Raw genomic sequence first — 25,874 nt, forward strand, 5'->3', positions numbered from 1 at the left:
TTCAATATTCCAGGTAGACACTTAAGCTTAGAATTCAAATTTTACAGCTGTTTAGCAATGTCTTTTCCTACTACATAGCTATATTCATGATGATAGTGTACATCAAAAGAATGCCTATGCTTTTGTAGTGGTTTTGGCTGGGGTAGTGTTAATTTTCTTCATAGTACCTTATATGGGGCTATGTTTTGGCTTTGTGATGAAAACAGACTGCAGAGCAGTGCTTACACAGAGTCAAGGTCTTTTCTGCTTCTCACCCCACCCTACCAGTGAGTAGGCTGAGGGTGCACAAGAAGCTGGGAAGGGACACAGCTGGGACAGCTGACCCCAGCTGGCCAAAGGGATATTCCATACCACATGACGTCACACTCAGCAATAAAAGCTGGGGAAGGAGGAAGAGGACGATGTTCAGATTTCAGTGCTTGTCTTATCAAGTAAGCATGACAAAGCCTTACTTTCATGGATATGACTGAACACCTGCCTGCCGATGGGAAGTAGTGAATGAATTCTTTATTTTGCTTTCCTTGTGAGTGCAGCTTTAGCTCTACCTACTAAACTGTTTTTATCTCAGCCCATGAGTTTTCTTGCTTTAACCCTTCCATTTCTTTCTCCCATCCCACTGAGGGGGGAGTAAGGAGCAGCTGCGTGGTGCTTAGCTGCCTACTGGGGTTAAATCATGACATCATTTAAGACCTTAGATACTAACTATTCATCTATTTGTGCAGCTTTCACAATGAAGGTTTTAGTCAATGAAAAATCTTTGCAACACAAATTCAACAAGAGTTTGTGTCAAAAGAAAATACATACAATGATAAATACAAACTGTCACTAAAGTCCATTTAAATAGAAGCTAAAATAGCGACCAGTAGGGCACGTCAACCCTTGGCCATTGTGGTGTAGTTTTCTACAGAAAGTGGAAAAGGGAGAGGAAAAGGGGAAAAAAAATGTGCATCTGCCTACTTGGAGTCCTGAGTCATTCATTAGGGCAGCAAATGGAAAGAAAGCAAAGCTGAAGTCCTGGGTTCCCCAAGAGGCACTTCAGCCTCCACCTCCTCTCCTGGGGGTGCAGCAGCCTCTGCTCAAGGCCGGCTCTGAGATGCTGAAGCTACCATTTTCTTGGTAGCTGCATTTAAGCCCAGCCTTTTGCCATGGACATTGTCTGAGCTACACTGCTGTTGCCTCTAACTCTCTGACTCTTACCCTGGTTTAAGTTCCTGGCTTGACCTTAGCCTTTCTTGATCAATGCAGACTTGTCTGATGGTAGCTAGGCTGTCAGGTGACTCTGGTTACTGTCACCAAAGCTGCTCTGCTTTTCTCACTCAGGTTCAGTGACTGCACCCCTTATCAGTGAAGATGCTGCATCTGCATCTGCTTTGTTGTCACCCAGCTCACTTTCCTTGTAGAGCATCTCATTCTTACTGTAAGTCACAAATTTTCTTCTTGCAGAATAGTTCTAATCCCCATATGTCGAAGCCCGATCTTTTGCTAATACTATAATTCTATTGCCTAATAAACTGTCCCCTCTCAGTAAAATGAATTATGCTACCACTTTTCCTCCTTTAATCTTTTCCTTTGTTTTTCTTATTCTGCTATGCTGCCTGCTTTTTGCTGTCATGAACATTCATCTTTATCTGATATTGACAATTATACTCAATTTCACTTGTATTGTAGAAACTCCTCCTTCTTTATTCCTGCACATTATGTTAACATAAAGGTTTTATTTTTGTAAGGCCTAGGAAACAAAATGAGAGAGAAACAGGAAGAGTTTAGGGAATACAACACGCCACTAAACAGAATCATCATAAAACAGTACACCTAGACAGTCTGAATGTTGAAAGACTGCATTGGAGTACTTAAGGATATAAAATGAGCTTATGAGAAGCTTTCTGAGATCTGTGAGAATTTCTGTTTTCTCAGGAAGATCTGGTAAAATAATCTGAGACAGATCTATTTTTTTAACACTTCAGTTTTATTTTCTGATTATGTGCACTGGTTTTTATTTTGTTTTACTGTATTACCTGCAGGATTTTTTTCTAATTATTACAGAATGTTGTAATTTTTTTTTTTTAATCTTGAATTTTTTATTTTATTCTCAACTTAATTTGTACAGTTTTTTGTGTACAAAGGCCGGTTGCTGCTGGTTATTATCACATTTTAGGAATTAAAAATTCTGTACAACAGTCCTGTGTGTGTTGATTGCTGTGTTACTATTTTCACTGTTGAATATATAATCTATTTCAAACTATCATAAATTTATTGCAATATTTTGATGTACTTTTTTTTTCAGTAAAGCTATTGTGCATTTGTACTTCTATATGAGTTTCCTCCACCTTCTTTTTGTTAATGTATATTAAAACCTAAAGGCAGTAATTTCTATGGTGCTTTTGTTGTCATCTTGTTGGCTTTTCCTTTGACTGAAAACTGGATGCTTTCTTGACTTTTTTAAAAAAATGCATATTGTGATGACATTTTGTCATATCTTTCTGCCACTTTTGTCACCTCAGATGATTTAACCGTGCTGAAGCTGAAATGTACATATAGGTCTAGCTGTTTTGAAACAGACTTTATTGCTTTATATAAAAAATACCAATTAGAAATATAGTAGATCTAAAGATAGTGATTTTTATTGTATCGCCTTGGAATATTGAACCTAGTACAGGGAGATATCATTTAACTTTTTATATGGCTTATCAAACATTGCAGCCTGGAGCAACCTGCCCTCAAAGGCTCCCCAGCAATGAGTGTCCCTTTCCCCTTCCATTACAGTGCTGCTAGACTTATTCTGCAAACAACTGATTTTGAATGAAATTTCACAAGGGTTGGCTGTTGACAGCCATGTGATATTTTCAGTCTAGCATGTGTTCCTCCTTCCAGAAAGTGCATTCACTTCTTCTCAGAGCCTCCAGAATGGATACATTTAAATGAAAGGTTTGCTGTATGCTTAACTGGGGAATTTTATTAAGTAAACCTGAAGATGGTGTACATTGAAATGTTCAATGAAATGTGATATTTATGGATATGAAGGACTCAACTATACGTACAGTTGCCAGTGAAGGCAAATCATAAGATGATGGAGAACTACATATTCTGGAACTGATTTTGAAAATATCATGTGATCTCTTGCATGTGTTTTCTCTTGTTTTAATGAGAGTTGGATTTTTAGTTCACCAAAGTATTAAGCAGATGAGGTCTGTCCTTATTCAACCAGACTTTCAGTTACATGCTGCACTTTTAGAAATTCTGTTTTTTTATTGAAAAAAAGTAGAACTTCAGTACTGTCTTACTGTTTAGCATGAGTATAAATGTTTAATTGAATGCAAGTGCCCAGTGGGACTATTAAGAACAGCAAAAAGAATCAAGATATCAGAATGGAAATTATAATGAAACTGTTCATTATATAGCATCAGATAGTATGAGCAGCATAAACAGAAGAAGTTATTACTCCATAAAAATTTTATTTGACCAGAGTTTTCAATCATAATGTAGTAATACTACTTATTACGTCCTTGATATGTCCTTTATAAGTGGGAGAGGGTCATTGCTGCTAATTCTTTTTTTCAAATACAAGCTAAACTTTTATCATTTCATCCATTAGCTGCTATTTTATAACTCCATATTTTTCTTAATGTTCAAAAAATTGTTACCTAATGAATGTGCTCATGAACTGTAGACATTCAATGAAAATTGCTTTCTGACCTTTCTTACGAACATTGAAAATATTGCTAGCAAAAAAAAATTCAAGAATTCAGTGCCGTCATCATTTTCAGGCTTCCATCCTTCTCACTTATTACATGAGCTTCCAATACAAATATGTTCAAATTAACATGTTTTTACCTTTGGATTAAGAAAAGATATACGAAATGTCTTTGTTCAAGACTGGTCTATAGATACGAAAGCATCTAAGTTTACTGTTACTTTAAACAATATGCTTTAAATTCAGCAAGTGACTCCAGGTTTGGTTTGTATTCTGGAATTTTTTTGTCATTTTTTGTTGTTGTTGTTGCTTTTTTTTCCTCTAAGAAATGTTTGAAAGCTATACATTTTGTCCATAAATTTAATCACTTGGTAATTCATAGTTTAAAAAATCCATTCTTCAGCCTTACTCTTCTGTCAGGGTATGAGCAATTCTCACTAGCTTCATCACAAATCTTTTCTGTTCCATGGCAAGTAAGAGGAACTCACAAGTTTTACTTAACACGTCTGCATTATGTAGTTTTGGCTATTCTATTTTTGCCAATAATTGTAAATTTGCCATCCACTTACAGGAACTAAGAAATTAAAACGTATTTTTACTGCCAGTCAGTCCAAACAAGTATGGAAATTTTAGTGGTAGAAGTTTTTCTGTCAGCACTTTTTATTTTGAGTTATTTTCCAGTGTAGCATGGAGTTGATATTATGACTGATTTTAACCAAATGGTGAAATAACATAGTCTTCTCTGTGGGGCTAGTGGTCTTTCAATGCAGATGCAATGTAGGATGCTGTGGCTAAGCCAAATGTGGGATTTCCCATTTTTAAAAAAACATCCAGTTGGGGCTGTGCCTTATGAACTATTCTGTATTAGGAAAAACTAAATTGATATTAAGGTACAGTGTTTTATAAATCTGATGGGTAGTATGGGGGAAAAAGGACTCCCATCATCTTCAGAGTTGAACCCAGGAATTGTGTGGATCTCAGAGTTCAAACCATGTTCCTTTAACGTGTGGGAAGCAAAAACCAAACAAAGAGAAACAACAAAAAAGCCCATGCAGAAGTCTGCACAGTATTTGTCACACAAAACCATATTTCTTTTTCTAGTAGCTACATATAAAGATGGTACAGATTTTTTAACCAGTTGATAAGTGGAACCACCTCATCTAAAGCTAGAAGAAAGAACAAATGAACATATATTCACCAAATAACCTTATTACAAGAAAGTAGAACAAGGAAGAACATGTGTAACAACATCTAAGTTTCTCTGATCATTTGGATCTTCGCATTTCTACTGAAAAGCCAATGTAAATATATGAAATATTCATCCTTCCAAATGTGTGTACACACAGATTTCATGATAACACAATAGTTTCACCATACATTGTGCTGTTCATTTAGTTATTTTTATTGCAGAGATCTAAAGCAGGATGAACTGCAGTATGTTTTATATGTGTCCTGTGAGACTGGAAATATTGGAAATAAACATTTCTTAAAATGACACTTTTTTCCTCCCTGTGAAACAGCTGTGTTGCAGTTTAATTTCTTCAGAGCTTCATATCCAGTGAGCTTTATATCCAATGTTTGTCTTACATATGCATGAACTAGAGAATAATTCAAATATGTCTTGATTTTCAGTAGTTAGCTAGAAAGGATTTGTTGTCTTCTGTTCATTTTTAAGAACTTAGAATTAGATGTGATTATATGAGGAAAAATACCATTTTCAGAGTTAAGTCTTGAGTGGCTTTGAGTAACAATATCAAAGAAGAAGAAATACTAAAAAAAGAATTGGGAAGGTAATAAGACTATATTGTCAATAAATTTAAAAGTTCTTTTCAGGAAAGAAAGGTAGCTTTTGAAGTGTTGTAGAAAGAAAAATGTCAAGATTTGGAAGTATCTGGATGAGCATGGAGGGGGAATAATTACTATGATCAAATGTATATATGGAAAAGATTATTTTATTAAGAAATGAAAACTGTGAAAGAATATTCAGTGAAGCTTTCTATTACTTTTCCCTAGTCACATAACAAAGGAATGGCTTTCACTATCCTTGCATATGATTGCCAATATTTTTTTGAAATATTTTAGAAGATTTTTTACATGCTAAAATGTCTTTATTCGATGCCTTTTTTTCAGAAATAATATACTGCTTCTTCAGCCTTCTTGACTTAACCACTGCATGTCTTTCTGCACTTTCTTTGCACTTGTCATCTGAACAACAGCTTAAATCAGTGGAAGTTGAAAACATTACACCTCTGCAGGAAAGGATGAAAAAATACTTAGGCAAACATTTTTTTTCACTAGAATTTTTTGCAAGAAACAAGGAAGCAAAACCTGCTTTATTACAAATAAGGGTTGTGCCTCTTGCAACATTTCTGAATACATTTTCACACAGTTTTAAAGACTTACAGATTTTCTAGATAAGAGAGTAAATGAAGATTTTTAAAGGCAAAAAATAAACTGATCATTGACCAAGTTGACATGAGAATAAAAGATGAAAAAACTGTCCCAGTAAAGAAGAATCCATTGTATTACTGGAAGACAGAAATGTTGAGGATATAATTAAGGATTTTGTTATGGAAGATTAAGGGATCTGAAGGGCAAGTAACCATTCTCTCTTGCCTGAATGTCAAAAGAGGCTTTTGATCCTCATTTATTATCTCTAAAGAAAATGAAACTTTTAGATTCTTCTTTATCAAGAAGCATCCAAATTGTGCTGTATGAGAGGGAGAAAAGAAACTCAGGTCTCCTGAGAGTTTAATTTCCACTTTAAGTACTGATAGAAGCATACAGTATTAACTCTCATGAAAGAAGAAAACACAGCATGCCATCATTATAAGCAAATGCACTTTTGCTCAGATCAAATTAAATCTTCCTCTTGTTGACTGACTTTATATTTTTGGCTCCAATTTTCTAACACATAGACTGATGGTGTAGTGCCACCTTATTTTGATAGGTGCTGGACAAGTCATGCATTTTTAGAATCTATTCATGTAAGTGTGACTTGTGTAATTACAGCCATAACCTTTGTCTTTTTTTAATGTTTTCTTTTTTCTGAGTCTGTGTCTCATTTTAAGGTTAGTTCCATGCTGATGCACCATTGTGTCTGTTCAGAGTGAATTACAGAACTGAGGTCTATATTTTAGTGTTCTTATTTTCTGAAGGATCTCACTTTGGCTGATCTGGCCCTGAGCCTGATATGTGTCTGAACAGTTTTCTTGCCAGAACAAATGAAAGGAGTTCAAAACACAGCAGTCATCTAAATTTCAGTTTGCAGAGAAGTGAGAAATTTACAGAAGTTTGAGCTGGGGTTCTGTCTCTTTTTAATCACAGTGTGAGGTTCAAGCCAAACTCAAAAATCTTGATTGGTAGATGATTTTGTCACAGGCATAACTGTCACATGTTGAAACTATTATCTTTTCAGAACCTCAGGAAGTAAGGTCTTCCAACGCCTGTTTCCATGGTTTAAAAGCTTGAGACAAATGCAAGATTGTGCAATGAGGTTTGCCTGACTGAGTCACAAGAGTGAATGCCAGCAATTATTAGCTACAGGTCAGTCCACATACCCTTGACACAGACAAGAAATTAGTTTTGTAGAGGAATAGAATTGTCACAAACTCACACACATGCGCACACAAACACGTGCATATGTATATATTTATATATAAATCTATTTACAGAGTCACAGAATATTTGAGATTGGAAGAGACCTCTGGACATCATCTAGCCCAACGACTTCTGCTCAAGCAGGGTCAGCTAATACTCTTATCTAACCTGTACTTCATCAGCTTGTTTATGAGAATGTCATGGGAGACTGTGTCAAAAGTCCCTTATCTATGTCAAAATTCCATGTCCCTTATCTATTTCAAAATGGTTTCCAGGATAAGTTGCTCCATTACTTAGTTTGATACTCATTAAAATGAGGCTAGCTGGTTTGTAGCTCCTTTGACCTCCTTCCTGCCCTTCTTGAGGATAGGAGTGACATTTGCTTTGTTTCAGTCCTCAGGTCTGAATCCTCAGGCCTCCTCTGATCACCATGGGCCTTCAAATATAATTGAGAGTAGCCTCACAATGACATCAGCCAGCTCTCAGCACTTGTGGGTGCATCCCATGAGACCCCAGGTATTTGTTTATGTGTTCTCTGACCTGATCTTTTGCCAGCTAGTATAAGAATTCCTTACTACAGACTTATCCTCTGGTCTCAGGGGCCTTGGATTTCTGAAGGCTACCAACCCTCAGAGGAATGAGGAGATGAAGGCGTTGAGTAACTTGTCCTTGCCCATGTCTTTTGTTACCAGGGCCTCAGCCCCATTCAGCAACAGGTGCACATTTCCCCTGGCATTCCCTTTGCTGCTGGTGTACATGTAAAAGCCTTTCATGTTGCTATGTTGCCCTTCACATCCCACATCAGATTCAACTCCAGATGGACTTTGAGTTTCCTAAGCACAAGATGGGCTTTGAGTTTCCTTTACCAGTCCCTGGAAAATCTTCCCAGTTAAGGAATTAGAGATTACTGTGATGAGGATGCTTTAAAAAACAACTGAAAACAAAAATCAAAACTGTTTTTGAGAAACAGGATTTTCATCTTCTTTTCTCATTTTCCTTGCTTAGGCCTGATGGCTCTATACTATTGCATCCCTCACAAAAAGGGGGTATATTCTGCTTCTGTTACTTTGTTTTGCTGTTGCCAGTGATCCCTCCTGTACTTTCAGCATAATGTCCTGCTTTCCTGAAGTCTCTTATGTTTATCTTGTCCTTTCCCTGGCAATTTGTTGTTGCTTGAGTGACTCCTGTGTGCACCTACATCCATCTATGTTTGAAACTTTGGTGATCATATTACTCACATACTTATGTGAAATACGTATATGGTGTGTTTGGCTCTGTCATCAGAGTTACAAAATATTTATGTTGCTGGTTACACTGCTTTAATATGTTTAGATTTGAGTTTAAGGCAAAATAATTTTAATCATAACCTAATGCATCTGTAAACTACAGGTGTCACAGGCCTCTGATAGGCTGCAGAATGCACTCAGTGGTGAGGCAAGGAGAAAAACCTCCATGAGATGCTTCCACTGATAAACTAAGGGGAGGAAGAGAGGCCAGTTTCTGTCCTATTTATGAATAATCTGTGTGACAACAAATATTTGCAAAATCAGCATAGGATCTAAAGTAAATTTCTATTTAAAAATAAGGATATTTCATGGAAATGCTTAACAGTTCAGTAGAATCATGTATCATGGTCTGGTTAATGTTTATTTGAATATAATATTAGCTACATTTCTGCTGTACTGTTTGACTTCTTTTTTTTTTTTTTTTTTTAAGTGACCTTGAGTCTTTCTGTCTGAAAACAAATGTTGAACATTTTGCAAACAGAACAGTGGGCATAAGTGTGAGCAGATGGTAAACTCTGTTTCAAAGTCTGAGTGCTGTTTTCTGAAAAGTGACAGATGAAAATGTAGTTTCTATCAGTAACCCAGAAGTTAGAAAGCCCATTGAAAGTTCCTCTCTTTTTCATCAACAGACTGATAACATCTCAAGTGCAAATATATTCAGCATTTCTGTCATGCTGTAGAACTGGATGCTGATGCAATGGTTTTGTTTTATTGAGAGGCCAAGATATTTTTTTTTAAAACCTCATTAACCTGCACTCTAAGGCTCAGATATTAGAACTGACTTACAGAAATGCAATCAGTCATGGTAATAGAGTTAAGATCAAACTAAGAATTTTCTACTGTGAATGAATAGTGTGTGTTGCACACTGTGAATGATCAAATGAGTAAATATATTTTAAGGATTCATAAAGTAGCTTGATCTGTCAGATTCAATTCTTAACTAAAAATTATCTCTTGAAAAAACATGAAAATTGTTGTACTAATAGGATGTGGCAGCCCATGCAATTATTTTCTTAGCATCTGTGGGAGCTGCATATTTATCACAAATAGAAACTCAGCTTCTGCCATTTTCTTGCTTGATATAGACTTTCCCACAACACTTGAAAAATGTATATTTTGTTGTTAAACCAAGCCATAGGGACACATTTAATATAATACCAATAAATGTCACCACTGCTACTAAGAATAAAGATACTATTAGTACTAAAACAACCATGTGTACAAGCTAGATCTTACCTCTCTAGCGTGTCAAAGTTTTGGGTTAGCAGAATGATTGTGGAAAATGATCTGTATTTAGTTGGGGAAAATTAGATGCTCTTTAATTTTTTTTTTTTTTTTTTTTTTTTTACAGTGAGAAGTATATAATGCTTCAGCCCTGTTTTGAACTTATTTATTTATGTACTGGTTTACTCTTCAGCTGAAATATTTCAAGGACACAAAATATGACTTGACTCTCAGTGTGACATCAAAAGCAATAATAAAGGCCGTAGTAAAAATTCTATTTTTATATGCTGATCCTACAAATACTACTGGACAGGCAGTCAGTTGTGGTGATATAGCAGATCTTCTGCCATATATTGCCTGAACTCTTGAAAGGACCTTTCTTCATAAGTTGTTAATTTCATCATTTGTACTTTTAATATTTTTCACAGAATATCTCTTATGATTGTACTTTGGTATTGAAAAGAATGCTTGGATGTCACTGTATCTGTGTATTCAACAAATAAATGTAAGTAAGACCACATGCAGTCATGCAATGATGTTTAGGCAGGTTAATAATATGTCTCTTTTAGGATGTTTGTTGGAACTTGTTCATTATTAAAGGTGAGATGCTGAATTTCTAGAAAAACATAAAGATGGCAGTGAAAGAAAGAAGTTAATAAATCAGAGTTTTATACAGTCTTTCCTGGAGATTTTATTCCAAAACACTGCTTCACTCTTCTTCATTACTATTAAACAGTTTTAAGAGTTGAAAATATCTAGTGGAAATTAAAGATTATATGTGATAAGGGTGTCAACTCCCTCCTTTCCTTGTAAATAAGGAAAGGACAGGAACAGTTCTGTTGCTCAGCTAATGAGAAGAGACCAGACCCATCAGTAAATTGTAGAAATGAACTGTATTTATACTGCAGCTCTGAAAGATGTTGAAAGGGAGAACATTAAAAAGAGAAATAAAATGTTAGGAATACTTTGCATGTCCCACTGTGAAGTTTTGTCATCAGGAAATGACTAGGAAATGGTCCAGTAAAGGTAAACAAGAGTAACATTAGTGCTGAAAGTGACAGGTTTACCATACCTTTGAACCAGTTGACCGTCTTACGGCTTCAGTGCAGTAAATGCCACTGAGTTTTTATTTTCTTATTAGAGGCTGCTAAATCCAGAAAGTCAATGGAGGCGATGCTGCTGCAGGTCCATTTATTCACAACAAGCACATGCAGAAACACACATGTACAACACATATACACATGCTCCACCACACGGAGCAACACAGATAGAAAACACATCATTCACTCAAACACAAGCAGTGCCAACTGCCTCATCATTTCTCTTTGGCTGAACTGCATGAAGATCAACTTGTGAGGGTCCCTCCAGCAGCTGGACTCAGACATTCAGCCTGCTTAGTAGACTAGTAGCCCTTGAAAACCAGTCTCCCCAGTTGCTGGCCCCTGGACACAGGAGCCCCCAAGGCCGCATTCCCACTCCAGCTGCTGGTACAGACCGCTCTTACACACATACACTGTGAATCCCTCTAGTAGCTGGCCTTAGACACAGTCTGTCCAGTTGCTGGTCCTAGATTCTTGCTCTCTTTATTTACTTCTCACACAAGAGCAAAAATATGTGTGCAAATGGATGCAAACTGGGGCACACACAGTCCCTGAGACCCTATAGTGTCTCGCAGCTGGTCAGGATCCCATCATCCCGCTGATAACCAATTCTTCCTGTGGCCACACTCACAGACATACCCACACACCTTTGCTTTCAGGCCACTTGCTGCTTGTCTGTCTTGGTTCTTGATAGTGATCACACACTCACACATCCCCCCTACTTGGTCCAATCATTGACATCACAGATGCATGTCCCACTTTGAGCCATGGTCCCACTTCAACTGCTGGACTCAGCCTCTCCACCAAAACACACATGTGCATACTGCATAGGGAGCCTTCACCCGACAGAGTTAGGAAAGAATTTAAGAAGATAGCACAGACTGTGCTGGTAAGGTGCAGGGCACAGAAAAGCAAGTGTATCAATGTGTCATGTGCTTATACAAGACCCACTGCTCTTATCTCCTTTTCTCTGTTTTCCCATGCTTGTTCCTCTCTGAACAACCTTAATTCCCCCCCTTCCCCTACCTTTGACTCCTCCTCTAAACATCCCATAAAAAGTTCTCGTACAATCCCAAAATGCTCTTCCCCTGCATCCCTTAATGTGTCCCATACTCCTGGGCAGTGACCCCTCTCAGTTTGTAAGGTGACTCGGGGAGTCACTCCACTGTCTTCCATTCGTATTTCTAGATGATCTATTTTAGATCATTGTTTTAGTATTTCAATATTATCTTTAATGTCTCCTTAACTTACTGTGGCCTAGTTAATTTAAGCTGGTGTGTGGCATAGAAAACCCTGTGGTAAACTAAACAAGGACCTAGTTAAGACACAAACAGGAAAGGTCTGACTTGTGAGTGTTAAGTACAGGTATTTCATGGTCTTCATTACCTCTAGTTAAAAGCAAATATTTCAAGTGTTGCATTAGGCAATTATGACAAGGCAACTACAACTGTAGTTGCAGAAACTCTCTCAATGGAAAAGCAAGTGATACATGCACAAAATGTGACACTGTTAAATTCAATTAGGCCACCAGGGTGACCAGCCCACTTGATATCCTGGTACACCTTTCCAGCAGCTTCAGATACTGCTCTCCTGTCAGGTGCTGGTCATGGCCCATCCCAAGGATCTCAACCAGTTCCTGGGCACATTGTCCTCTTGACCATGGAGCTGTTTGCATGGAACACTGTTCCTGGACAAAGCTCCCACACCAGAAAGTGTTTCAGTGTAAAAAACCTAAGACAAAAGAAAAGCCCATTAGAATTAAATGGTACTCCTTTTTTTCAAACCAAAGTGGGAATTTTGCAGTCTTCAGAGGTTTTTTTAGTTTTCTCGGAGTTTCTGGGATTTTTGTGGGTTTTGCTGGAAAGCATTATGAGTGATAAAAATGGTAAACACACCAATAAGGAAATGAATGACTAATAATAGCTGGAGCATCTGCAGCTATATTTTAAAATTAAACAAAATGTTATAGTTTTTTTCTTCATATGCCTGTAATTAACACAAGTAAGATTTCCATTCTTGTTCACCCCTGTCATTTCTTTAAAATATAAATTAAAAACATGCATACCATAAAATAAATTTTTGTTTTTTTCTGTGAAATGGCCGTTTACTATTTGTGACTACATTCTATATTCTGAGTCAAAGATGCAACATTAATTTTAGTTTCCATGTAGAGCAATGAATCTTTCCATAAAGGAGAGTACAGTCATCAAAAATGAAATTGCTGCTCATAAGAAAAGCAAGACTTTGGCAAAAATCATACAAGGTTTCTAACTCAGTATAGTTAAAGACTATTGCAGGAACTTGCATAACAGTGTTCTGGCTGAATCTCTGTGTTCTACCAATAGCTTTGACAGTATGAGGACAAAATGTAATAATATATCACTATATCTACCTTTCATACAAATCCTCATACACTTTTATAGCTTTCTATGCAAAACATAGAATACAGTTCCTATAATGATTTAATAATTTTTGTCAGCAGTGCAATTTTTACATAAATAGCTTAATCAGCACAAATCCCAAACATATATCTGGTTATTTTGATGAAAGCTATTCATATTTGCTATAGTTCATTTCTGATACAGAAAGATGTTTAGAACAGTGGCCACAGGAGTATGCTGTGGAAGTCTAATGACATCATGCCATCTAAGGCAAAAAAACTTATCTTTAATGAAGCTGGACAAAACCAGGTTTTGAGGAAACATTTAATTTTCTCAGAATCGTGTAATCCTTATTTTATTCATTTGAGTCAATTTTGCTGAGAAATTTTGCCTTTTGGTTTATAATGGTAATGATAATATCCCTCATTTTACCACTAAACACTCACCTAATATTCTAGTTCACTTATCTCCTTTCCCTGAGAGGACTCAAACCCATTATAACTTCACAGTCATTGCAGTTCCTCTGGGAGACGTGGACCTTTGGTAATGATGTCTATGATAATGAGGGATGCAGTTAATACAAAAGAGGGGAAAGTCAGGAGGAGGAATCAATATCAACACAAATAAACATACTTTATAGAGTCCTAAACTAGACATTGAAACTGAAATCTGCTTTTTGTTTGATTTGAGAGGAAGGATTTTGACAAAGGCAACCTGCATAACTGACATACCCCAGATTTCCAGGCTTCTTTTCTCTGGCTCCAGAAAGGATATCACCTTTAGACTTTGAATCTGCACCTTTGTTTCCAAACAATATTTGTGTTAATTCTAAAGTAACTTTACCAGTTCTTACTTTTGCTGAAAGAACGTAAAAAAACCCAATGGAGTCAAGTCTCATCCTTAATTATGCTTAATTAACCAGACTAGACCAAATGATCACCAATTAATTCTTCTCTAGTATAGAAAGCTCCCTAGAATTCATTGAAGACCAAGAATTTCTTCCTCTCTGACTTTGCCTTGAGACATTTGTCTTTCAGTACCGCTGATGCAAAGAGAAACGTCCATGTCTAGATTGAAGTGTGTGAATTTTCCTTTTTGATTTTAAATGCCCACCATGGTAGTACACTGCACTATCTGGAGTGTATTGATGATAACTTCTGTCTCCAGAGGAGACAAAAAGAAGAGGTGTTCTGTGGCCTCATACTCACCAACAACAAGGGCCTTGTTGGGGATTTGAAGGTCAAAGGCAGCCTTGGCTGCAGTGCTCAGAAGATGGTGGAGTTCAGGATCCAGAGGAAAGGGAGAAGGGCAAAAACCAAGATCACAGCTCCATTCTTCAGGAGAGCAGGTTTTGGCCTCTTCAGAGATCTGTTCGGAAGAGTCCCATGGGCTAAGGCCCTGGAAGGAAGAGGGGACCAAGAAAGCTAGTTGATATTCAAGAATCAATGCCTCTAAGTTTAAGAGCAGTCCACTGAGCAGGAGGACAGGCAAAAATGCCAGAGGCCTGCATGGATGAACAAGGAACTCCCGGCCAAACTCAAACACAAAAAGGAAGCATACAGGGGGTGGAAACAAGGACAGGCAAGCTGGAAGGAATACAGAGACACTGCCTGAGCATTCAGGGATGAGGTTAGGAAGGCCAAAGCCCAAATGGAATTGAATCTGGTCACAGATGTCAGACAAGAAGGATTTCCCTAAGTACATAAGTGACAAAAGGAAGGCTAAGGAACATATGGGCCCATTTCTGAATGAGTTAGGCGACTTGGTTATACAGCACATGGAAAAGACTGAGGTACTGAGTACCTTCTTTGACTCAGTCTTTAATAGTAAGACTGGCCTTCAGGAATCCCAAATCCCAGAGACCAGGGGGAAAGTCTGGAGCAAAGACTTACACTTGGTAGAAGAGGATCAGTCAGGGAATACTTAAGCCAACAGGACATACACAAGTTCATGTGATCTGATCAAAGGGACCAAGTGCTGAGGTAGTGGGCTGATGTCATTATGAAGACATTCTTGATGGACTTTGATCAATCAGGATGACTGGGAGAAGTGCTCAAAGACTGGGGGAAAGGAAATGTCACTTCTGCCTTCAAGAAGGGCAAGAAGGAGGATGCAGGCAACTACAGACCAACCTTCCTCACCTCAGTCCCTGGGAAGGTAATGAAGCAGCTAATCCTGGAAACCATTTCCAGGCAGATGAAAGACAAGAAAATCATCATGATTCATCAGCATGAATTCACCAAGGGGAAATCATGCTTGATTAACTTGATAAACTTCTATGTTGAACTGACTGGCCTGGTAGATGAGGACAGTGACAGAGAGCTGTCACTGTCAGAGGAGAGCAGTGGACATATTCTACCTGGACTTCAGCAAGTCTCTTGACACTGTCTCCCATAAGATCATCTTACAGACAGAAGTCTGAACTATATGAGCAGACAGTGAGGTGGATTAAAAACTGCTTGAATGCCTAGGCCCGCCAGATGGTGATCAGTTGCACAAAGTCTAGTTGGAGGCCAGTAACTAGCAGTGTACTCCAGGGGTCAATACTGGATCCAATCTAATTTAACATCTTCCTTAATGATCTGAATGATGGGGTAGAGTGAGACTAGTAGCTGATATGTCAGAGGATCATGCTGCCATCCAGAGGGACCTTGACAGACTGTAGAAATGGGCTGACAGGAACCTCATCAAATTCAACAAGGGGAAGCCTGAAGCCCTGCACCTGAGTAGGGACAACCGCAGGCACCAATATTTGTAGGGTGTTGACCATCTGGAAAATAGCAGGACAAGGAAGGCCCTAGGGGTTCTGGTAGACACGAGATTGAAAATGAGCCAGCAATATGCCCTTGTGACAAAGGCAGCTAACAGTATCCTGGCTGCATTTGGCAAAGTATTGCCAGCAGGTCAAGGTAGATCATCCTTCTGCTCTACTCAGCACTGGTGAGGTCACACTTAGAGAGCTGTGTCCAGACCAGACTCCCCAGTACAAGAGAGACATGGACATAGTGGAGAAAGTCCAACAAAGGTCCATGAAGATGATGAAGGGACTGCAACATCTCTCCTGTGAGGGAAGGGTGAGAGAGCTGGGACTGTTCAGCCTGCAGAAGAGAAGGCTCAAAGGAGATCATACCAATGTATATAAATACCTGAAGGGAGGATGCAAATAGGACAGAGTCAGGTCGTTTCAGAGGTGTCCAGTGACAAGACAAGAGGCAAAGCGCACAAACTGAAACACCTGAGGTTCCCTTTTAACATCAGGAAACACTTTTTAATGTGAAGATGAGTGAGCACAGGTTGCTCAGAGAGCTTGTGGACTCTTCCACACTGGAGGTGTTCAAAAGCCATCTGGCCATTGTCCTGGCAGCCAGCTCTAGGTTGTAGCAGGGTTGTTGGGTAAGATGACCTCCAGAAGTTCTTTCCAACGCCAACTGTTCTGTGATTCTGTGATCTGTAACTAAAAATCCCCATACAGCTATTGCTACTGATAAACAAAGTCCAAAACTTTGCAGTGGTTTCAGGAACATATTGCATCTAGTCATCCAGATAAGACAATTCTTGAAAGATTATTGTTCATTCTGTTTTCCAGATCTTGAAATCAAGACATACCATACTACCTCTTAAAGCTTACCAAATAAAAGAAAAAATAAAAATTGACTATCAGAAGAAATTAAATTGAAAAAAAAAATGACGCTCAGGAACTCAGAGGTCAACAAAGACTATTCAATTTATATTTATGCTTGCTTCATTTTAGCAAATCACAGATCTGAGAAATCTTACTCAAGTTTTTGGGGGGTTTTTTTGTTTTTTCCTTAGGGCTGAAAATACTGATATAAGCCTGAGGTGTACTGCAGTTCGTTAAATGTTCTGAAGAGCACTGCTTTCTCTGAGGATTAGTAAGATTTGCTACATACATAGGATTCTATTCATCAATAATAATATGATGCAGATAGTAAATACAGTGACTATTATTGCCATGCATTGAACTTCTCTAAAGGTTTTCACAGATTCACAGAAAATTTCAGGGCTTAGTAGGACTTTTTAGTGTGACATTGACATATATCTTGATTTCTTTCAGCCCTCTTATATTTTATTTACTTCTTTGAGACTTATCCTATATTTTTAATGGTGCACAAATATAAGCAGAATTACAATGACTTTCAAAGAGGTATATTAGCCTCATAAAATCAGGTGATTATTTTTATAAATGTTATAAAAAGAGATTCTAAGATGGGCTTAGAAATGCTCATAATCTCTTGTGAGAGATTGTAATAAGCATAAATAAGCATACTGAATCAGTTTGTCCTTCCCTTTATATTCCCTCCTGAGAAAGTATGGCACTTCTGCTATCTACCATGACTTTTATCACCTATGAAAACTATCCAGATTTGCTTTAGATGTGCTGAAAGTCCAGCTGTTGGAAGCTATCAGTTGGAAGGTGCAGTGAGTCACTACACAACCTTTATTACTGATTGGGCTGTGATGATGGCTGCTGGGCCTTTCACTAGAGAGAAGTTCATTGCTAATTTTTACCATTTCAACTCTTCTCTAGGATGGCTTACTACTACAGAAATTTTAGACTTCTTAAACCATTTCCATTAAACTCAATACTGTACTAACTGGATTGCAAAAATGACAGTTTCTTCAGTCAAAATAATTTATTCATTAAAAAAATATTAATAAAAAAACCTGATAACAACTAGAGTTGTAAACCTGAAATGGAGTGAGGCATGATGATCCTATCATACATAAGGAAACTTCAACTATATGTGATACTCAGCCAGTATTAGCTGATAGTTTATTCATTAATCTTAAAAAAACCATACATTGCCTCAAGATACAGAAGGTAGATGAATATACAAGGCACAAGCAAATTATATAATCAGCTCCACAGGTTTATACAGTAGACAACAGGTTGCCATGAAACAGTTTGAAGGGCTGAAGAATAAATGAAAGGAAATCCGTTTCAAATTCAGTGTGGGTCATAACTGGACCAGACAGCGTTTATTAATTTTATTCAAGTTAAGACAGTGCTTATTAATTTTATGCAAGTTTATGTAACAATTTTATTTAGCATAGATTGATCCTCAGTGAAGTTGAGGACTGATATTCACCATCACCCAAAAATGAATGTTCTGAAATCGATTTCTTTAGCACCTATTGAAAAAAGGCATTCAGACACAAACTAAAACTTGACTAGTGTGAGGCTGAATGTCATGTTTTTGAAATGCAGTTTAGTAAGAGTTATATGTTGTCTGACAGACTCTCTAATATTCATCATGCAAAATTAATAGTAATTTTTTTAATGGCTCAGCTCTAGATGTTTACATTTAAGATAATTATCAGCAAATGACAGTTCTCTTCAGGACTCAGTTTAGATACTAAGTTCTCTAAATAGTTCGACACCCAACATTTGAGATTTCTAAGAAATCTGGTTACATTGTCTATTGCTTAAATAAGGCTTAAATTCTTTTGAAAATCTTGTTCCAGTCATATGCACTTATTTTGAAAGTCTGCCTATATTCCAATGTGTTGGTCCTTTGAATGTGTTCTAGTTGCTTTTCTGTCTTCTAATCCATGGGAGAATGTGGTTACAATAGTTCATTTTTAATTGTTCTCCTAATTCTTTTTTTACATGAAGCTTGGATTTTTCACAGAGGTCCTCTACTGACATAGGATTTTGATGACTTCACCTCGACCAATGGCTGAGTGCAACACAAAGTGTGAAGAGTATAATAAGTCATGACCAAGAGGACAATGTGAACAGGTCCTTTTGGCCATGGACCAGCACATCACAGGAAAGCATTATCCGAAGTTGCTGGAAAGATGCACCAGGATGTCAACATGGGCTGTTCACACTGGTGACCTGGGCTGACACCTGTGAAGGTCTTCAGAGGCAGAGATTGGGGGAGTGTTGGTACGCAGCTTTCCAACCTCATATGGAAGCCATTGCCCAAGGTGGCACTGCTACATGTGAGAGCTGAACCATGACCTACAGGCTGAGAGAGACTGGCTGGAGGACAGTCATCTTCCTCTGGCTCAGCTATGCCACCTCACAGAAGTAGTAACCCAGGCATGTCCTTGTCAGTGACGGGGGCGGGGGGTGTGTGTGTGGGGGTGTGTGTGTGTGTAAACATACAGGTCTGAGCAAAACATTCCCTTTGACACTACCTATGCCATACTTGGTCTACTAGTAAATTGAGCTTAGCAGTGTCATGTTTTTGACGTTCCATTTCCTTCCATGACATTTACCAAGGTAGAGCTGAAAAATTATTTTGGAAATCCTTAGAGATTGTATACAGTTCTTTTTGTTGCTATTAGACCATTTACTCACATTATTATTACTGGATCATAACGTTGTAGAAATTAAGCAATGCCCTGTTTGGAAACAGTAGTTCTCTCTTCTCTAAAGGAACAACTGTTTTGAAAGAACATTTTCCTCAAATACTCAGATTACTTGTTTCTCCCTTAAAAGGATTCTTTGTATGTTTTAGGTGGATAAGGTTTCCTTTCAAGAAGTGTTTGGGTTTTTTATTACCCCTTTCCCTTTTCATAGCTGTAATGGTTTAGCCCCTGCTGGGGTCTGAGACCACGCGGCCGCTGCCCCTCCCCCACAAAGGGAGTGAAATACAAAGCCCCAAGACTGAAATAAGGAAAGGTTTAATACAACAGTGCAATAGCAACACAACCAACAACAACAATAACAATAACAGTAATAGTGATAGCAATGAACAGAGCAAAATAGCTACCAAAAGCAGCAGTGAGAAGCACGATGTACAAAACCACAAGTGCCCCGCGCTCCTGCGCCAGGAAATGTGACCTGCCAGGATGTGACATCCGCATGGTATCTGAATAACCCGGCTAGAGCTCCCCCCCACTGCTGGGGAAACTTAACCCTATCCTGGTTAAACCAGGACAATAGCTCTTCTGCAGTCATGGATGTGATTGCAGTATCGGTTCATTAGATATGTCATGAGTGCTAAATTCCATAAGTAAAGAGTTGTTTCTTCTTCCAAATCATGTTTTTTGTGATGTCTGTCACAACAGCTTCACTGCCACTGAATATCTTCACATGTCTTAGTAACTTTTTGGAAATCTTTTTTGTGGGTAATTTTACTGTATTTTCTACCAACTTTTTGAACAAGCTAGTTTTTACGTTTAATATATTTTCGCCTTATTTAAGTTGTATTTTCTAAACATAATTCTTGTCTCTCAGTTAGCAACTCAAACCTTCCCACCTAATCCTTTTATAAACTTTTCTAACTTGTTTCTTTGTTTCTTCTTCAAAACTACCTGCATTTTTCCACTAGATGAGCTTGTTTCCTTTTGCCATTCAATTCTTTTTGTAACATATGATCTCCACAGAGCATTACATTCTTTGTCTACTTAATGTTTAACCTAATTTTAGGTGTTTTGATCAAAGAAACTACTTTGGAGATGACAAGTACCTTACAGCCTTTTTCCCTTTCCTAGTCTAGTATTGCTTTTGTAGCGCAATCATTCACATTTTCCCAGCACTGGAGACTCATGTTCTTCAAGGCAGACATCTTGGGTACTGAAATATGATAAAACAATAGTGATTAAATCTTGTGAATATTTGGGTTTCATGTAAGAATTTCCATTGCCAAAATATTAAAGAGTGACGTTGATAGCACTAGTGAGAAAGAGGTTACATGCTGCCAATAATAGGTTTTTGGATCAGTTTCCTAATGTGGTGATAAGAGGTAAAATGTGACCAAATTCTGTCATTTCAGAGATTTATTAGCAACATACAGATGAAAAATCCCTAATAATTATTTCCCTAAAAGTTGAGGATAGTTTTGTAATCCATGTAACTAAAATTTTAATCTCTTTATTGAATTACTTCACTAGCGTTATGAGTGTGAGGCTGGGTAAGTGATAAAAAGACATGGGAAGAAGGGGCATGAATTCTGACACCTCAAGATAAAAAAAAAAAAAAAAAAAAAAAAAAGCCTCTATCCTTCCACAACAAGGCACTTCCACAAAATCAATGTATTTTAAAATCTTTAGGCTAAACAGGGAAAATAAACAGCAAGTCAAGTAGAAATAATATTAAATATCAACCTAAAAGATCAGTGGCAGCCATTCAAGAAAAGTGCTGAGAATTATGATGTAAGAATCAAAATTCTGAATATAAACATGGGCTGATGTAAACCAACTCCTGTCTGTCCCCAGAGCTTTCAGCTTTGAAAGGTACAACCCTTTTTTCAGTGAGATGTGGAAATGAAGAGGCGTTACATTCCATTCTTTTGGGTTACAAATTATAATGACATAATTTCAGGAGTAATTGAGTTTTCCGTCTCACTAATTAAAACCTGAAATATAGATTAAATGAAAGAAATCAAATTCTTTAGGGACCTGCAAGTTTATTATGTGTAACATTTATAATCCAGTTCATGTAAGTAGAGTCAATTAAAGTTTCTGAGCAATGTGTTATTGTTCTTGTGTCCTCTCTCTGCAGGACTTTATAACTTGGGAAATATTGGAGCTGGCTCCAATTAAGACACATTTAGCACTGGATTCTTTACAGTTTAGACATTAATTTATTTGCCAATCCCACAATGTTCGGGTGAAGCTTCTAATTGTGCCTTTGTAGAAGAATTACAAGTATATTTTAAAGCACAGTAATTCCTGAAGATGTGAAATAAGAGACAGGTTTGTAAACTGAAACCTGATGTGATGAATAATTCACAGAGACTAACTTAATGACCCCTCCATCTTAACTCTCCCTCTATAACTGGAAAGAGGAAGAGAAAGGAGAAGAGTGACCTTCCTGAATACAGTTTAAAGGGGTAAGTTCAACTCCCTGTCTGAATCACCCTGATGAAGTCAGTCTCTCCTTGTAGCCAATAGAAGGATGTTATAGAGATTGTCATAACTAAGCTGAAGTTGTTAGCCATTTTGGACAGTTATTTCTCCCAGCTTTACTTATCATCCTTACTTATCATTCTTAGCCATTTTTAAATATTTATATGTTTGTGCTAGTAATTAAGAGACAATCTTTAATGGTTTATACTGCTATAGTAACATATGTACATAAGTGTCTTGGTTTCATCTGGGATAGAGCTAATTTTCCTTCTTAGTGGCTATAATAGTGCTGTGTTTTGGAACCTTTGGGATTTGGTATGAGAAGAATGTTGATAATAAATTGATGGGTTTTTTGTTGCTAAGAAGTCAAGGACTTTTCAACTTCCCATGTCCTGCTAGTGCACAGATGCACAAGATGGGAGGGAGCACAGCCAGAGCAATGGACCCAAATTAGCCAATGGAATATTCAATATTATATAATGTTATGCTCAGCATATAGATGACGGTTGGCTGGGAAGCTCTGGCTCTTCTGGAATTGCAGTTTCAGGAGTTTCCCTCCTCTGGGATCACTAGCTGGGAACGGGCTGGGCATTGGTTGGCAGGTAGTGAGCAATCGCATTGTGCATCACTCTTTTGTATATTCTGTTATTACTATTATTATTATCATTATTATTTCAATTTTTATTTAATTTCAATAGTTAAATAGTTTTTATTGCAACCTGCAAGTTTCCTTACCTTTAACCCTCCAATTCTCCCCCATGCCCCAGGGCGGAGAAAGGTTAGCGAGTGGCTGTGTGGTGTTTGGCTGCCATCCAGGTTTAAATCACAACAATATGTTATATATGCTATAGTAACATATATAACATATATATAAATCAGTGTGATAAAATGCTCAAAATATGCACACATTTTAAAGAAAGCAATATTTGACTACGCAGTTTCACAAGAATATATACAACGTAAGAATCTAGATAACATATCCAGCAGATAAGTTTCCATGCACATTGATAGTTTAAATATTTTCCTTTAATAATCCCCAAAACATTTTAAATATGTATAAAATGCATACCCCCCCCCCCAAAGTTAATAGGGAATATTTCTATTTTACTCTCCACACATTTCTTCAATCCTTATAAAAATTATTTTTTGAACCATTTTGATTGATATCCATGGGTGCCTTCTGTAAAGAATTGATAAGTGACAGAGATGACCTAATAGCCTGTTAATGAGCTCTTTCCCTCAGTGGAACTTTAAGTCTGATTCAGGAGGGTCACTAACAGACAATTATTGAATTATTAAGTATGGTAATTAATCCAGCCAACGACACCTATTTGTAACATTTTGAACTTGGAGATCACCAAACAGACTTGAATAAATTGTGCTTTGTCCCTAGTTTGCAGTAGAAGATTAGCAAAATTAATTATTGTAGGGTAGCAAGATATTTAATTTAGACTATGATAAATGAGTTGATGTTTTGGTATTTTCAGTAACTCCAGGAAACATTTCTATTTTTCAATTATTAATCAAAGTAAGAAGAGAAGAGTAAGTTCGATTTTTTTTTCAGTCTCTCCTCTTTGTAAAACGACTTTAGCAATAGATCCTAAACAATTATCATTACCTGAAAAAATGTTCAAACTGAAATTTAACATGTGTAGGCATTTGTGTGTGCACACATTTTTCAGATTTGCCAACATCCTGTGTGCATTGGAAGAAGCAGTAATGATATGCTGGATGCTTAGTATCATTAGATTTTGATGTAGTTTGTAATTCCCCAAGTGGCTGAAAGCAAGGTTTCAGTTTCCTCACCCCTTGTCATTGTTCTCCAGGATCTGTTAATCTCATAAGACTGATGCAAGCATTGAGCAGCTGGGCAGTTAAAGTTACAGAATTAAGGACGTTTGGACACTTACTAATTTTTAAATTTGGGAGATGTACTTTTAGTCTAGGAAGAAGTTCTTGAGTCTACTGATGAAGGAAAATCTGTACAGTTATGTTCTCTTTTTTGTGAGCCCAAGCTATTTGGTAGACATTCTAGCAATTAATTAACTAATATGGACAATTTAATAATTTCAGAAATGCTAGAGGAAGAGCATTAGGGATTCTGAAGAACATACTCTATTAACTGTTGTATAGGCCATTAATTTCCTTGGGGGTCTTATGAAGATTAATTAGTAAATGTGCTTAGAAGATCCAAAGTTGCTATTTAGCTACAGAGTTATAATTACTACTACTTTCCAAGTGTAATGGTTATATAAAATTTTATTGACAAATGTATGCTTTCACCCATATTTTTTATTTCAGTCAATCTTCCAATGACAGAAAAATAAAACACAGCCAGCATTTCAAATAATCATTCCTTTATATTGTGGATAAAAAAAAATTAACTTTAATTTTGGTAAATAGTATGTGAGAGAGATATAATAAATACTTATAAACATGTATTGTAACTATTCACTAATAAATATCGATGTAAGATGCCCGAGCCTTCTCTTCTGCAGGCTGAACAGTCCCAGCTCTCTCACCCTTCCCTCACAGGAAAGATGTTGAAGTACCTTCATCATCTTCATCGACCTTTGTTGGACTCTCTCCATTATGTCCATGTCTCTCTTGTACTGGGGAGCCTGGTCTGGACACAGTTCTCCAGGTGTGACCTTACCAGTGCTGAGTAGAGCAGAAGGATAATTTTCCTTGACCTGCTGGCAACACTCCTCCTAATGCAGCCCAAGATACCATCAGCTGCCTTTGCTGCAAGGACACATTGCTGGCTCACGGTCAACCTGGTGTCCACCAGGACCCCCAGGTCCTTTTCTTTCAATCTGCTTTCCATCTGGGTGGCCCCTGGCATGTTCTGGTGCCTGGGGTTGTTTCTACCCAGGTGCAGGGCTTCGGGCTTCCCCCTGTTGAACTTCATGAAGTTGCTGTCAGCCCATTTCTCCAGCCTACCAAGATCCCTCTGGATGGCAGAACGAACCTCTGCACAGTAGTATACAGGCACTTTAAGAAGACATCACAGCAATTTGACTTCCTAGAAAAGGTTTTGGATTTTCTCTATAATGATCCCTTGTAGGTACTTCCTTGCTTACATGTAAGTGTTGGAGTTTACCTTGCTTAAGCCCCACCTTGTTGATCTTGTGATCCATTTCCATCATAGATACATAGAATCATTTAGGTTGGAAAAGTAATTTAGAATACATAGAATTTAGGTACACAGAATCATCTAGGTTGGATTATCAAGTCCAGCCACTGTCAGGTCCACAACTAAACCATGTTCCTAAGCACCACATCTACACGTCTTTTAAATAGCCCCAGGGACGGTGACTCAATCACTTCCCTGGGCTGCCTGTTCCAATGCTTGACAACCCTTTCAGTGAATAAATTTTTCCTAATATCCAATCTAAACCTCCCTTGGTGCAACTTTAGGCCACTTCCTCTTGTTCTATCACTTGCTACTTGGGAGAAGAGACCAACACCAACATCTGTCACATCACCCCATGTCCTTTGTTCCTTGACCCTATACATCACTGCCTCACAGGACTATTGGTTACTGTCTCCTTCCCCCATAATTAGTTTAAAGCCCTCTTTTTGAGGTAACCCACCCTTTTGGCAAAAATAGCTTTGCCCCACTTAGTGAGGTGAAACACATCCCTCCCAAGCAATGATATGCAAAGAAGTTCACAGAACCCAAGCCCCTGTCACCAACACCATTCCAGAGCCAACTACTGACTTTTCCTACTAGTGCCCTTCTCCTTACTTCCTTTCCCCTCCC

The sequence above is a fragment of the Strix uralensis genome, chromosome 8 (genome assembly GCF_047716275.1).
Source record: "Strix uralensis isolate ZFMK-TIS-50842 chromosome 8, bStrUra1, whole genome shotgun sequence".
NCBI classification, from domain to species: Eukaryota; Metazoa; Chordata; class Aves; order Strigiformes; family Strigidae; genus Strix; species Strix uralensis.